Genomic DNA, 16,650 nt, shown 5'->3' with positions numbered 1-16,650 from the left:
CATATGGATCTTTATGTGCTTCATCCACTGCCGTTGGACTAGATCCCTGCAAAATTTGAGAGCACTCTGGTTGTCACACCAGATGACAGTGGGCTTGTGGAACTAGATGTCTAACTCAGTGAGGAAGTGTTGTAGCCATAGAGTCTGAATGGTGATGTTGACTACTCCTCTATACTCAGCCTTAGCTGAAGAGAGAGCAATAGCAACCTGCTTCTTACTCGACCAACAGATAGGGCCAGACCCTAGATTGAGTGAATATCCAGAGGTGGACTTGCGATGAATGCTGCCACCCACCCAATCAGAATCTGTGAAGCCAAGGAGATTCAATGCAGTGCCTGTTGCATAGTGAATACCGAAGGTGATGGTGCTTTGCACATATCAGAGGATGCGCTTGGAAACATTTCAGTGTAGCTCATGCAGCTTCTGCATGTATATGGAAACTGCCCCTACTGTATATGAGAGATCTGGTCTGGAGTGGGTGACGTATAGTAAGTTCCCCACTAGCTATCGGTAGAGAGTATTATCAACTAATGGAGTGTCATCTCTGTCCTCAAGGCGGACCCCAGACAGAAAAGGAGTCGGTGCTGGCTTGCAGTCAGTCATGTGAAATCTCTCGAGGAGATCCCATGCATACTTAGCCTAAGAGTGTTTGATGCATGTGGCATCTTGGCTGATCTCAAGACCAAGAAAGAAGTGTAGTGGACCCAAGTTTGTCATCAAGAACCTATCATGCAATGTCCTCTTGACTGCAGCAATGGCTAAAGCCGAGCTGCTAGCGATCAGGATATCATCCACATACAAAACTAAGATAAGAAGAGAATCATGTGTCCTGAGCATGTAAACATTTGGATCAAACTTACATCTTTTGAAGTTTTGTGATAAGAGAAAAGAATCCATCTCCGCATATCAAGATCTCAGGGCCTGCTTAAGGCTGTAGAGAGACTTCTTTAGTCTGCAGACCAAAGATGAATCCTGAATGAAACCATGTAGCTGCTCCATGTAGATCTCCTCATATAGGTCTCCGTGAAGAAAGGCATTCTTCACATCCATCTGATGTACTTCCCACCCCTGGGAAGCCGCAATGGCAAGTGCAAGGTGTATCGAATCCATCTTTGCTACTGGAGCAAAGGTCTCATAATAATCAATGCCATGCACTTGCTGGAAGCCTTTGGCTACTAGCCTGGCTTTCTATCTGGTGATTTTCCCATTTGCAGCACTCTTGGTCCTGTAGACCCATTTGCATCAGACAAGTTTCCTTCCTGAAGGAAGGGGGACCAGATCCCAGGTTTGGTTCTCGAGGAGGGAGTTGTACTCCTCCTCCATGGCGGACTCCCAAGAGGGATGCCCAGCAGCCTTAGCATAAGACTATGGATCAAAAGACTGAACCAAATGACAATGTTGGGATGGCGTTGGTTTAGTGGCAATGAGGGCAAGAGGAGGCACAATAAACTCTGATCTAGTCCTCCACAAATCAGAATTATCCCCCATAAGACCATTTCTAGCTACTGGATGGTCTTGTGCATATATCTCACTTAAGCTCCTTGTTCTCTGATTTATGACAGGGGAAGTTGATTCACTGCTAGAAGCCAAATCTGGGCTTGGATGTGGATCATCATATGCATGCACTGAATTTGTATTTGAAGATTCTGTCTCTGCATCTGCATGCTCTGTATCTGCATCTAAGTGTAATGAGTCATTAGCTCGGTCATGAGGTAGATAAAAGGTGTCTCCATGCGGCAATTGAGGTGCATGCAAGAGACTTTCCTCAAATTTGACACTTCACTCGATAATGAGCTTGTCCGTATAGGAAATTAGGAGTTGGTATCCCTTCACACCATCAGGGTATCCAAAAAAGATGCACTCAATGCATTGTGAATCAAGAGCTTTCCTCTTTTTAGAGGGGATCTTGGCCCATGCTCGGGAGCCAAAAACACAAAAGTGGCTAACCTTCGGTTTAGTGCCGCTCCAAGCCTCAAAGTGGGTCTGATCCTTGATAGACCTATGAGGAGATCTGTTCTGGATGTAGTTAGCACAATTAAGTTCTTTAACCCATAGCTTATGAGGTAGTGACTTAGCATGCAGCCTACAGGAAGCCATCTCTTTGAGAGATCGGTTCTTTCTCTCAGCAACTCTGTTCTGCTGCGGACTATATGAAACTGTGTGCTGCAACTGTATGCCAGACTCAAGGAAAAGGTTCTGAAGTGTTGTGTTAACATATTCCCCCCCATTGTTTGTATGGAGGGATTTGATCTTTCTCTCTAACTGTGTCTCAACTAGTGCTTTGAAATCTTCAAAGTGCACAAAAACATCAGATTTGGCCCTGAGAAGATACACCCAAGTATACCGTGAGAAATCATCAATAAATGTAAGCATATACTTTGCTTTGTTGATGGAAGGATGAGGAAAAGACCCCATGAGATCACTATGGATCAGATCTAGAGGAGACGATGCTCTGTGAGTCTTGTCGGTGTCAAACTTTTCTCTAGGATGTTTGCCAAGGACACACCCTTCACAAACTCCTTTGGAGAAACTGATATTTGGAAAGCCTTCCACCATCTCATGCTTGCTTAACTGCTGCATATACCTGTAATTTAAGTGACCAAACCTCTATCATTAGCATGTGTAAGCAATAAGGAGGATTCAGATTCAATAAATTCAGAAAATGTATACAGTCTAGCTCCATTGTTTACCTCACTAGTTGCAATTTTGGAGTTGCTATGTAGGTCATATGTTCACTACATCTGGAGTGAATTCCACTCTCTTTCTAGTGCTGGAATGAGTGATTTGATAAACTGAAAGCATGTTTACCGAAATTTTTGGAACATGAAGCACATCTTCAAAGCTTCCGTGTAAAAGTTCCACTCTACCTTTCTCAGTGACCTCAATAGGTGAGTCATCTCCCATGAGGATGGGAGGTCCTTTGCATGCATCCAAAGAGGAACAGATTTCCTTTGCAACAACCATATGATGTGATGCACTAGAATCTATAATCCGTGCATCAGAGGAAGAGTTAATTGCAACTAAAGCATGAAATTTGTTACCTTTCCTGTGTGGTGGATCCTCAGTTTTCTTCTTGGCGCCCTGAGGGATGTGGTCCCCATTGTTGTGCTTCTGAAGGATTTCTGCCATTTGGTCAATTTATTTCTTCATACAGGAGGATTCCAGATGGAATCCTTGGTGATAGTAGGTGCATTTGTCTCCTTTCTTACCTTTCTCATTTCTGGAGCCGGAGGAGTCATTGAAGGGCTTGGCGTACCCTTCCTTCTTTGGATGGGAATGTGCTTTTCCCTTGTCTTTTTTGCTATTGATTTTTCTGATTTGAATCAGATCTGTGATTTTTATTGTGGCTGCCATCATCCACAACAAGTGCATGCGCTTTTGGAGGTTTGATTTTCCCCATGCCAATGATTTTATCTTGCTCAAAAGTGAGGGACTCCATGAACTCTTTGAAAGAAGGCATAGTGTAGGATTTACCTGTTGCGAGCCTTACTGAATGAAATGTAGACACAAAGACGAAGTATTCTGGTCTGATCGTTGACATAATAGAGAGAACTTGGCGACTCTCCTCCTTGGATTTGTCAATTCCACAACCCTTGAGTTGCAACAATAGATCATTATATTTGGTGAAGAAGTCTTGAATTCTGTCATAGTTCCATGGATCCAATGAGAGCAGCTCCACTTCGAGCAGATGTCCTTTCATCTCATCCTATTTCCCATAGAGTTCTTCAACCTTTTTCCAAATCTCATTAGGAGTATTGCAAGCAGATAGATGAAACTGCAACTCTGGGGAGATGCACATGCATATGGATCTGTGGGCCTCATCCATGCGGTTGAGGTACTTGGATTTCTCTATGGCTGAAGTGGGTTCCACTTCTACAACCATGGTAATCCTGTACAACCCTTTCTAACGAAGGTATCGAGCCATTTGGTCCTTCCATTCATGATAGTTGTATGGTGTTAGGATTGATGCTTTGGGAAAATCCATTTTTCTGTTGATCTTCGATCTCCAAGCTATAATACCTGCAAAATAAAGTACTAGTGCACCTTTTATCTAGCAACCTGTGGGCTCTAATACCATGTAAATGTGTTAGAAAAGATGCACAAATGAATCTAGCTAGTAAAGGTTGAACACACAGCTTTGCAGAGCAAAAACACTAAAAGAATCAAAAGAACAAAAAAGAATGATTGATTCAGAAAATAGGTTACAATGTTCATGATATAGAATTACTGGGTGAAGATCCCAATGTAATGTGCCATAGTGGTGATCAATGAGAGGACTCAACACCTACAACAAGTTCCAGAGAGAACTAGTTAGTTGCGGAGTGAAAGGAGGAGAAAATCAGGGAGTAAATCATGCAGAAGAACTAGCTAGTTGCGGAGTGAAAGGAGGAGAAAATCAGGGAGTAAATCATGCAGAAGAACTAGTCAGTTGCAGAGTGAAAGGAAGAGCAAATGAGGGAGTAAATCATGCAGAAAGGATCTTGCATGTAGTCCCATGCTCTAACTAAGTGTCCGCATGTGCGAGTAATGAAGGTCATAGGTGTGTAGCACATTCAACATAAAGCAGAGATCCAGATCGCCACCAGGACCTATTGCAAGCTTAATTAATTTAACCAATTCTGGCCTTAGCAGAAAATAGGTAGCTAAATCGAGAAATGTTAAAGTCATTCTAGAGTTGATGACGATGGTCCCATTTCCAACCCGATGGTCTTGAGTTCTAGCGGGTGAAGCAAAGGATCTTTCTGAAACCTTGATCTGAAACTGGCCCTGCGTGGAAGGCCCTACTTTGGTGCCCGGGTGACTTATTTCACTGCGACGTAGAACATTCAGAAAACATGCACCCATTATTCAGTTGATATTGTTGCTACTATGACAAAAAAATGCTAGAGCTTTCCACTGCAATAACTGATCCTGCAAATTACTTTGGTGGGTAGATGATCGACCTTTAACCCATTAAGAAGGTATGGGATTACTTCTAGCTCTTTGGAATTATATTCTTATAAGGTAAAAGCATTAAGAGAAACATTCTAATATCACAATAATTTTGTTGAGTAAAAATGTTAATAATTTTGGTATTGTGACAAATATTTTGAAATTTAGATTTAATCTAAGCATAAATTGGGCAATCTAAAAAAAAAATCTTTCATCTTCAACACTCTTAGTGTCTCAAGGTGATAAACTCTTTCATCTCATGGTTTTTTGGAAATTGACCAATACCCAATTTCACTATGGAGTTCATGAGAATTTGTTATTATTTAACCAATGTTTATTTTCTTCTTGACAATAGGCATGACAGATAGATACTTTTGATTTCAAAATTTGGGTTGACCACCTCCTTATAATATCTTATCTTCTCCCTTCTCTTTAACTATTTATCACCCCACAATTTCTCTTTAAATTTTGATGCAATAATATTTTTAATATTTTCTTTATTTTGCAAAATGATCTCTTCCTTTATCCCCCAATGGTCTAACCAAGGTTGGCATTCTTATGCCATCCCAGCTTGAGTTGAAAGTGATTTTGACTAGAGTTAGAAGCAATTTTAGGGAATCTCTTGTCTTCCATGTTGTTTAATCTCTTCTTATACATAAAATACCCAGTAATAAGCATGACTTTAGTGGGGGAAAGGCTTTTTTTGATGAAGATGATAAGATAGGGTGTATCTCCTTTAATATTGACATTGTAGGTTATAAACTATTTTTTTTTATTTGTTCCATCTTGTTCCACAACTCTTTATAGATATTGCATATATAACTTCACATCTATATAAAATATCAATCTCAAAGAAGAGGTTTTATTTGTCCCATATCTAGAGATCAATTGAATTGCAATTGTTTTTAAGTCCACATTAATATTTTAATCCTCCATTTATCATTTTATCGATGTTATAATTCTAGTTTATCTTGTCTGGGATATCAATTCCAATATATTTGTATGAAGAAACTTTCTCTAAGTTGTACCCTTATATGAAAGTATCATGTCCAATATTTTTAGATTTAATTATCTTGACTTTCATTTTTTTAGTATTAACAGTCATAACCATATTGGAACATAATTATTGGAGGATTCTTAGTTCTTTTCCAATATTATAATGACTACTTTCCAAAAGAACAATATCATGCACATACAAAAGAAGGGTGATGAATATACTAGTGATAGTAGGGCCAACACAAACTATTTCTTCCAAACACTCTTCTAATGTATCAATATATATGCCTAAAAGGGTAGGGTATAAGGGGACACCCTTGCTTGGCATAAAGAAAAAGAGTGATGAATATACTAGTGAGAGTGGGGCAAACACAACCTACTTCTTCCAAACAATCATCTAACATATTAATATATATGTCAAAAAAGGTAAGGGACAAGGGACACCCTTGTTTGACTCCAATATTGCAGTTAGTTTCATCTAACAACAATGGTACTAAGCTTCATAATAGTGTTATCATACAACCTTGTCACAACAACCCTTAAGTCAAGAGGGAACTTTATCTCTTTTAGCCTTTTCCAAAATTTTGTCCTAGGAATGGTATCAAAATATTTTCTAAATTCAAGAGAGCAACAAAAGAGAATAATTTTATTATTGTAGCACCTTCTTTCAATGATCTTGAGAGTAACAAGGTAGTCCATAATTGAATGATATCTACCAAACTAGGCTTGAAATTTAGTTCTTCTACTATGTCTTTCTAGCCATCGGTTAATATTATTTTCCAAAATTATTTCATATAGCTTGGCTAAAATGGTGCTAATAATAATCATCTTATAATTAGAGGGAATGGTTTTATCCCCACTTTTAAAGATAGTTATAATGAGACTTAGGTTCCAAGGCTGAAGGAATCCCTGCTTCAATGCCAAATTGAAGAGCACATGTATGTAAAGAATGAAGATAGAGTCTCCTATATAAAGAGAAAATTTCACATTAACTAAAAGGTAGTGATCATTCAAGGGAAAATATTATGAAAAAGAGACTTTGACTTCAAGAATTATAAGGAACTATTGAACCATGCAATTTCCATGGTCATCGTATTCACAAATAAAGGATTTTTAGGATTTTTAGCATGGATTTTAAAATACATCTTGGCCACTACACTATTAATACTAACCTTGTTAGTCCCTGACAAGGACTATAACAATTGATTTGTTGTTTGATTTTTGTTAGTTTATCTTTAACCTACAAAATCTCTAATGTCTACCTTTTGAAATGTGTATGTGAGCTTTTTTTTTTTTAGAATTTCATTTTTCAATATATTTAATGTCTTATTTTATCCTTCCCAAGGCATAACACCATCTGTATAACTTGAATTATTTATCTTACTATGCTATCGATGTTATAAAGCAACATTATTTGAGGTGTGATTATTGGTTGATTCATTCAGGTTGAACTGCATATGTATCTCTACGAGATAACCACCAATGATAACTTACTCTTAGGAACTTTACCTCCAACATTGAGGAGAGCGTATTCTTGAAATTGGTTTGTGTAAGTAGCTTATAAAGATTCAAAGAGAAAGTTCTCTAGTTCAATACCTGCAGTTTTATTGGATGAGAATTATGGGACTCATATAATATATTTTGGTGTTGCAAAAATTTTACAGAGCCATGGTAAGGGGTTGATTCTATATCTAGAATTACTAAGTCTTATGGCTATATAGCTCTAGGTTCGTACGATTGCATATTATAAAATAAATTTATAAGGTGTTTGAGATCAAGGTGTTTCCTTTTGGTATCCCAGAGATGGAGCTATACCCCCCATAACCTTAGAGAAGCATCACAATTTGGTCTAGATGTAAGAATATCATGTTCAAGTGTGGGACCTCTTCTTAGAGTGTTTCTAGATCCTTTTGCTTTTACAAGTGGTGAGGGAAGGGTGTAGCAAGCACATGTTTCTACTTCAGGGAGTTAAAAATAAGAATACATCCTACTTACACCTCTCGTTTCAGTCGAGAATTACAGATGCATATCCTATCCTTGAGTGAAGTCACACCTCATCACTAATTAATGGAAACATTATAGTCTTGTAGGTCAAACCTTTAGGTCATGCCACACCTTCACTTACAATCAATATAATCTAAATAATATAGCCTTCATGTTGCTCACTATGCTTATTGTTGAATTTAGTTTTTGATGAAATATTGAATTTCAACGCAAATTGTGCATGGGATGGAGATAACACATTGTAGTGGTGATGGTGGAGGATCAAAAGAAATATCCACATCTCCCAATGTGGGGTTCAAGTGGTGGTGTCCTATTGTGAGCCGCCACTTAAAATCTCTTCATTGTTGCAAAAAGCATGCTAGGTCCATGGAGTTACTTACTTCTCAATTTTGGCTTGGTGAGATTGTTACCCACAATTTGTGGTTCTTCTTTTGCAACCATTTTCTTGTGAATTTATTCTCTTATTCTATAACATGCTTGAACTTTCCTTGAATTTGAGCTTTGCACTAATTGCTTCACTTTGAACTTGGTATTTATGTTAGGGTTTCCATGAATGTCCTATTTTTTTGATACACTTTATACATAATTATTTCTATTGAGCACATTGTTTTATATTATGTGATTATCATATCAATGGATTCAAATTTCTTGACATTTCTATTTGAAGTGCTCTTGGGGAGCTAATGTTGAAAATTGAGTAGGAATCCAATCTTATATTAATATTTCTTTACTTTTGAAGTTGAAATAGTTCTATAGAATATTCAAGAAACTTACATGTGACATTGTGTATAGTATGCCTACACACTCAAGGCAAACAAAAAAGTGTCATCTACAATATTGGAGTAGTGATCTTGGAGCATGTGACTGATAGGATACAAATAGATCTAGAATTTGGAGGGAAGAAATATCCTATGATGTGGGTGTGTAAATAAACTAGATGAAAATAATGATTTGTAGGAAGTGATGAATCCTAAGCTTTTGGTTTTCTTCAAGAAGGAAATAATCATGGTTCTAAAAGTATGACTCATTTACAAAAATGCCTTACCTGTAGACCATCAATGAAGAGAGTGATATATATGCTATAGGAAGCTAATCCTTGGCACAAGGCTAAGGAAACTACCAAGGATGGAAAATAGTCTCCTTACTATTGTTGAGAATCCATAACTTGTATTCGATAGGCATGATGGTAATGGCATTTGGCCTAGACTTCATTTTTATTCATTGTACTTGCATGTTGGTAATGAAAATGAACTAGTTTGTTACAAATTCATAGATTTTAAGTTAGTTTAGCATATGTGGATGTAACTTTCATACTATTTATTTTCATTTCATACCTTTTAAATTTGTTTAGTCTCTATGCACATAACCATAAAATTGATACTTAAAAGCTCGCCTAACTTTTGTGTGTCATTATGATAATAGGATGGTTAGAGATGACTAATGGAATATATGCATCTAACTAGCCAATTGTGGACCATTGTACTATTGTGTTTACAATAATTATGTATTATGGGTTATAATCAATTTTGGTTTTTCTCTCTGACAATTTGTTCCCTGTGAAACACAATGTTGGAAGGACATATAGATATCATCATCATCCTAAATATGTGGTCCTATTAATTAAAATGATATAAAGAAATAACTAATTTGACCTTTTGGGCTCTAAAGAGGAATAAAGGAAAATAAATGATATATCTTTTTTTTCTAAAAGTTATTAGCATACACTTACAATCTTATTAGTCCTTGCCAAAAATTGATTATTTTTTCCATGCCTACTTGAGAAAGACCATGCTACCATGCAATACTTATTTAAAAATTTATATATTTTTAAAATTTCCTTTATAATTTGATTTTAAAAATACAATTAATTTAATCAAAATATGATTTCAAAATATTTATATAATTAAGTAATAATAATAATCCAATTTTAAGGTCATGGCCAAACCAGGCACCAAATTGGTGTATGAGACTCCTTTGTTTAATGTCTATGAAGACATACATACTCTACCGCTAAATTTAAACTTGTAATCTCTTAGGAGGAAATACATGCACATATATATATATATATATATATATATATATATATATATATATATATATATATATATATATAGATATATATATATATATATATATATATATATATATATATATATATATATATATATATCTATATATATATATATAGATATATATATATATATATATAGATATATATATTATTTTATAATATTTTATAATAAAACATTTTATATTATTCCTTGTAATTTTATGATAAAAATGATTAATGCCTTTATATTATTCTATTCTTAGATATTAAAATAGGTATAGATTTCTGCTTTCTAATTTTCACTTATGTTCACAAAATGAGGCTAGTTTTGACCCTCTTTAGGATTGGACAAGACCATAGAAACCCTGTGCAAGTGTACTCAATTTTTGTGGCCCTTATCACGGAGATAAAAAGAACTTTCTCTCACCTTCTTAGGGTCTCGGCCCTTTCTTACATGCACAAAACTTGGAGCAAATATACCCAAATTCATGATAGAATCTTGGATGAATTTTTATACATAGAAGGAACCCTAACTAGGGAACAAAACAATGACCTCAAACCTACATAGATAGCCCTCCTTTAAGGGAAAAAAATCAAATAGAGGATCCTCCTTTTACCTAGGAAAATTAGGCCTTCACACAAACATAAGAAATACCATAAAATCTCTATCTTCATTCCTCCTTAAGGTTTGTGGCTCTACTGAGGTAACTGGCTTTTCCTAGGTAGAATACTCTTGAGATGTGATGCTCTCTTGGATGATTTTACCTATCCTTAAGCCACTTCTATTTATACACTCTCTAAACAATTTCTTAGGGGGTCCTAAATCATTAAGATGCCTACACATCAATAATTAGAATTAAAAATAATATCTTGTAGGTCTTTATCCAACCAACATGTGACAAAAGCCCACCACTTCGGTACATTTCCCACATAACAATTTTTTCATGGGTAAACTCCACACAAACCCAATACTTCTAGGGTTATGGGAGTACCTCCAAAACTATAATTCTCAACATATAAAATATGGTACTTATAGAAATTGTACACAAGGAATAAAAGACTTACAACTTCACAACAAACACCAGGAGGTGAAAGCTAAACACAGAATGTAATCTGCAAAATATTTGAGATTAGGTTATCTCACACATATCTTTCATTTATTAGTGGGGCACCAAAAAATGGTATTGAAGAGAAGAATCATGAAAAAAAGTGGCCTGTAATTCGACCATACCATTTTCAATATCACTCCTTTATAGTACATTTTCTTGATTTTATTTTTTTAACATGATATGAAACAAGTGTAATAATATATTTGATCAAGAAGGTTTGAACCTACGCATGCCTAGAACTTGAAAGATACCATCAGAATGTAATCTTGATATGGCTTGATATGGAGAGAGAAGGAAATCAAAGGTCTTACACTTAATATCTCAATTTTGTAACTATGGAAGATCCTAATTCACAAGCACTTTTAACACAGGTTTGAAAACACTTACACAATGAATAGTCAATGACCTAAGTGACTCTATCCACTCTCACCCAATGCATACCAAATGATCAAAATATGGTACACAAGGAACAATTGTGGACACTAGTCCCTTTTGAATTATTTAGTGGTGGAAACTTAGGTAATACTAAAATTTGACTCACAATCTTCATAACAACAAAGGTTGCCAAGGAAATTGTACTAGCGATGAGCGACCTAAAGAAGTAGACTACCAAGAAATCCATTGGTGGGAAGGCATCGAGGAAGCCCGTGCAACAAACGATGCTTGGTGTTATTTGATTCTAAGCTAGAACTAAATGACGGGTCCATCGAAAATGTCCCATGCTCACATGGAAATTAGGGATACGGTTTTATGCCCTAAATTGTATCATGCAATGACTAGTTTAATGAGGAAAGGAGGTTGCTAAGTCGGTTACCAAGAGACATTATTCCACTGTGCAAGCACCATGGAATTGTTACAGACTGTCAGGCCTGACTAGTAATAAATGAACGTGGATTGGACCATATGATAGGTAATGTTATTCTGAACATTGTGCAAATGGTAATACTGTGCATTTATACCATAATTATGAACAATGGTCAAGGCAACTTATACCACTATCATAGGTGTTGTAAAATACCAATATGTATAGATAATACATGTATGGCAAGGGTAAATATAGAGAGGACATAACAGGGAAGCAGTTGAGTGACAAATTAAATAATTAGTGGATGGTAGAGGAGTTACAAAAGTAGAAGAAAGCCAAATTTGGGACCTATTCTTTGATAACATGTTAGGGTAGGATGATAACTCCTGAATAAATAATTCCATTAAGATAAGCATCAATATATATAATAGAATGGTGACCCTTGGAATTCACATTCCTGGGTCTTTTCCTATTCTAGGTTTACTAGTTACATATTTACATGATTTCACCCAATCTTGCAGGATTAGGTGTACAACATATTTCAATGTCAACTAAGTACATGTTATATGAAACGAGTGAAAATAAAACAAATCTTATCACTAAAACATTTTACTAGTGTTTCTCAAAACCATTATAGATCCCTAACAGTGGATCTACCAAGAGTCAATATGAATCAAATCTCGAGGTGAAAAACATCCTCAAGTTTTTCACTCAAAAAGAGGTTCACATCTAGAGAGATTTGATCCCTCTAGGAGATTGGTAGATCAGAGTTAAGATGGATCTATGCTCATTTAATTTAAGTTTTAAATATTTTAAAAATTATCATTAAAAATTGATGATATATAAGTTTTAGTCATTTTCTAGTTAATATATAAATTTTATTTCGTTTTTCAACTACTTAAAAAATAATTATTAAATAATATAAAAAAGTGAAAAATTTGTGTTTTTGAAAATATAGATATCTCTCTCTCTCTCTCTCTCTCTCTCTCTCTCTCTCTCTCTCTCTCTCTCTCTCTCTCTCTCTCTCTCTCTCTCTCTCTCTCTCTCTCTCTCTCTCTCTCTCTCTATATATATATATATATATATATAGCTAGCTATATATAAGAATCATAAAATTAAAAATAATTAAAATTGGGTCAAATTTTAGATATATAAAATATACAATAATTTATTGATGATAATGATAGTTATTATATACAATTTTGAGCAAGATTGTGATTTTTTATTATTTAAAACACACTTTTGAATATATACATGGATTCATCACCCTAAAAAACCCTGGAGGCACTAGAAATTTGTAGATTAAGCAACTTAAACTTATGGTTCTTAAAACTATCTATCAAATTTTGGGAAAATTTTACTAGAAAAAGTGCCCATAAAAGGGCCTTTTATACTACGCTTATTTAGCAGAGAGGCACTCTACAACCTAATATGAGAGGCACCCTATAGCCTAGTTAGAGGGAGATTTTGTCAGATAATGTCACATTTAAAAATAATGAAATAAGAATTAGATTAAAAAAACAATAATGACGAGAAAAATTAATGGCCACTATAAATAAAATACTTCAATTTCTACCCCAATTTTACATCAACTTTATATATAAATAGATAAAGTAATTAAAACTAAGAAAAAAGGAAGAAAAAAATACTTTTTAGCGTGAAGAAGAGATGTAATTTCTTCACTATTTAATATGGAATTGACAAATGAGATGCAAAAATAATATTATTGATCCCTTGATCATCATGGTTGACCATATAGTGATGGAGTTTGGGGGGGTGGTGGGGGGTGGCAGCGCGGCGCACTTGCTACCATCCCACCTTCCACTTCATTTAATAGGGGGTGGCATGGCCAACCCGCCCCATGCATAGTGCATGTGAGTTTAAAAGTCATTCATTTTGATGAAAAACCTTGCGTAGTGTATTTATCTTGTAATGAGAATTGTTAATGCCTAAAATTTATATTGCACTATGAATCCTTCCCCATTTTGGTGGGATTATTCTATGGGTTGTCTGATGGCGTTGTGCCACTTCATGGAGGAGATTTTGTAGAGATATGGCATGGTTATTATATTTTTAATAAGAAGGATTCACTGGTCTTAAGGGGTACATGCACAATACCTAGGGATTGCATGAAAGCCATCCCAATTGTTTCCTTTGTTATTTATAATTGCTTTCTTGGGTCTTTGATTCATTGAACTAAGATAGAAATTTGTTCTCCAAAGAATTTATGTTGTATCACTCGACGAGTTGCACTAGGGTTGGAGTGGGAACCTATTGTCATCACTATTTTGTACTCCAAGCCTATAACAATGTTTACTTAGTCAATTCGGGACAACACTTTCCGAGTGGAAGCTTTTCTTTTAAACCTTGTTATTTTTTTCTCTTTCCCAATGTTTGAGTGATTAATTACAAAAACTTTCGCTTAATTTCCCTAGGAGTTCAATAAAACCGGTTCTAAGGTTTTCTTGGCAAATAATTACTCTTTTGTAGTCAGTGTCTTTTGGACTTGGGGTGAATTGGTTTTTTTTTTTGTGCAACCCTAGGGTGTCTTACACTTCTTACTTCTTCTAGTTCATTTTGTGTCTTAACCTATTGAGCCTTACTTACTTCATCTCGAACTTGTTTATACACTCCTTTCTTCACTTGCTTCTATTTTATTGGCCCATTACACCCTAGCAATGGATGTGTAGTCATAAGGGGGGAAATCGACGGGTATCCAAGGCTAGCAGCTTGCCTAGGCCTAAGCCTAGGAGGCCACTTCTATATTCCATGTTGCAACACTACTTGGCATTCGTGAATAAATCTGTTAGCTTGAAACCCATGCCTGTAATGACTACCAAGCATATTCTTTGTTGAAAATAGAAACATGAAATGTTAAAAATAGCATCAAGAAAGAAAATACTAATTTAATTTTTCCATGAATTAAATTGTAATTCCACATCTCATGACAAATTGTAATAGTTAACTAAGTTAATTTGACTTAGTTGGCTCAGTTAATTCAAGTTGAGGTTCTAACTAGAGTCATGTAGAGTGTTGATGCAGGATCATGAGACTTGGAGGGAAAAGACTTCAAACTTATTCCAAAAATACAAAAAAATCTACAAGCAAAGGAGTGGGATCCTTTAGCATAGAGATAGAATCTAGGAATAAATCATGATGTAATAAATGTTAAATAGTTAAGCCATAGTGGAGGTTCTCTAGGAGAATACGTCACTGAATAGATAGGATTAGTTAAGCATAATGGAGGTTCTCGAGGAGGTTGTCTCACAAAACTGATAGTTGCAATAAATTAAGCCTCTGTTTTAGGATCTGGTTGTTAGCATGAACCAATATATATGTAAGTTTGATGTTATTGTAAAATGATTTGGACCGCATGCTTTTATCATATATTTCCTAAAGGAAGAGGGGATTTCTCTATGTATTGGTCGATCCTAGAGGTGTGGTGACCTCCAAACCTTTTCTGTGCATCTGAACTTGTATTTTCCTGTTAAACTGGTATTTATGCATGTATTCGGCTTCGTTTTTTCTTCTGAGTCTTTATAATAGTGATTCGGCCTTGTTTTCCAATGAATACTTCGATTGAAGCTTGTTGGCGTGCATTTCCTTTATATCAGCATGCCCTATTTCCTTTATATGCATTGTTGAGTTCTGTAGGCGAAACTCTGGTTTACACTAGAAAACCGTGAAAAACTTAGTCAGAATTGAGTTCCGGACTTGAAATCCTATTAAATATGGCCGATACCCTTATCGGGTCCGCAACCATTATCGCATCGCAGTGTTTGAGTGGAGAGGGACTAGCCCTTTGAAGTGCCGAAGTCTAAAGTGCGACATTTGGATCCGAAATATTATAAGGGAGGTTTTATCACCTATCGGGTCCGCGGACTTATCGCATCACAAGTCTTCGACAGGAAGAACTTAGCGAGGGAGTATTGGAATCGCCAATTGCGATTGCCGATAACTCCACGTGTTATCGCATCGGAAAGGGACATCATGTTATGTTCCATTCCATAGGAACTTCTGATAGTGATTTCCAATAGTGTTATTCCATTTTATGGAGTAAAGACCCGTCGATAGTGTATTTGCGTATTAACGCATCCCTTTGTAAAACCCCATCGATAGTGTATTTTCATGCGTAATAGCACTATGGCAATTAAACCTCACCGATAGTGTATTTCCATGAATAATCACATTATGGCCATTTGGAGCCGCCGATAGTGTATTTCATGCATAGTTGCGTTAATTCCATTCAAAAGCCCCACCAATAGTGTAATTCGTAATTCCTGTGGAATTACAATTCCAATAATGGAAAAGAGGCTCTATTGTGTAAATTGTTCTTGATAACAAGGGTTGGGGTGATTAAGGAGAAAAGAGTGGTGATAGTGGCCAAAAAGGGAAATTTATGAACAATCAGTCTAGAAATAGATGACTGATACTCCAGTGGAGCAAGAAGAAGGAATTCCATTAGATTTAGAAGAAATTGTAACAGGATTTGCACGATTGTCTATATCGCCTGCACCCAGGCCACCATTAGTGGTATCAGAGCAACCTGTTGACACTGAATTGAATCTCAGAAGCAAAAGAAGGAGACCTAATATGGCTTTCAGAGTTGGAAGAGGACGAGGACATGGTGGAAGAGGTCGGCCAGTTGCAAATGCTAAAGTGATGGAAACTGTGCAACAGATGTAGGCTAGAATGGAAGCATTAACAACAAGGAGAAATATAGATGATGGGGATGTTAGTGAGCCTGAGGCTGA

This window comes from Pinus tabuliformis, chromosome 7, assembly GCF_031772625.1.
Source record: "Pinus tabuliformis cultivar Carrire ecotype Pingquan chromosome 7, CPIR1, whole genome shotgun sequence".
Taxonomy (NCBI): domain Eukaryota; kingdom Viridiplantae; phylum Streptophyta; class Pinopsida; order Pinales; family Pinaceae; genus Pinus; species Pinus tabuliformis.
Note: the sequence above shows the minus strand (reverse complement) of the source record.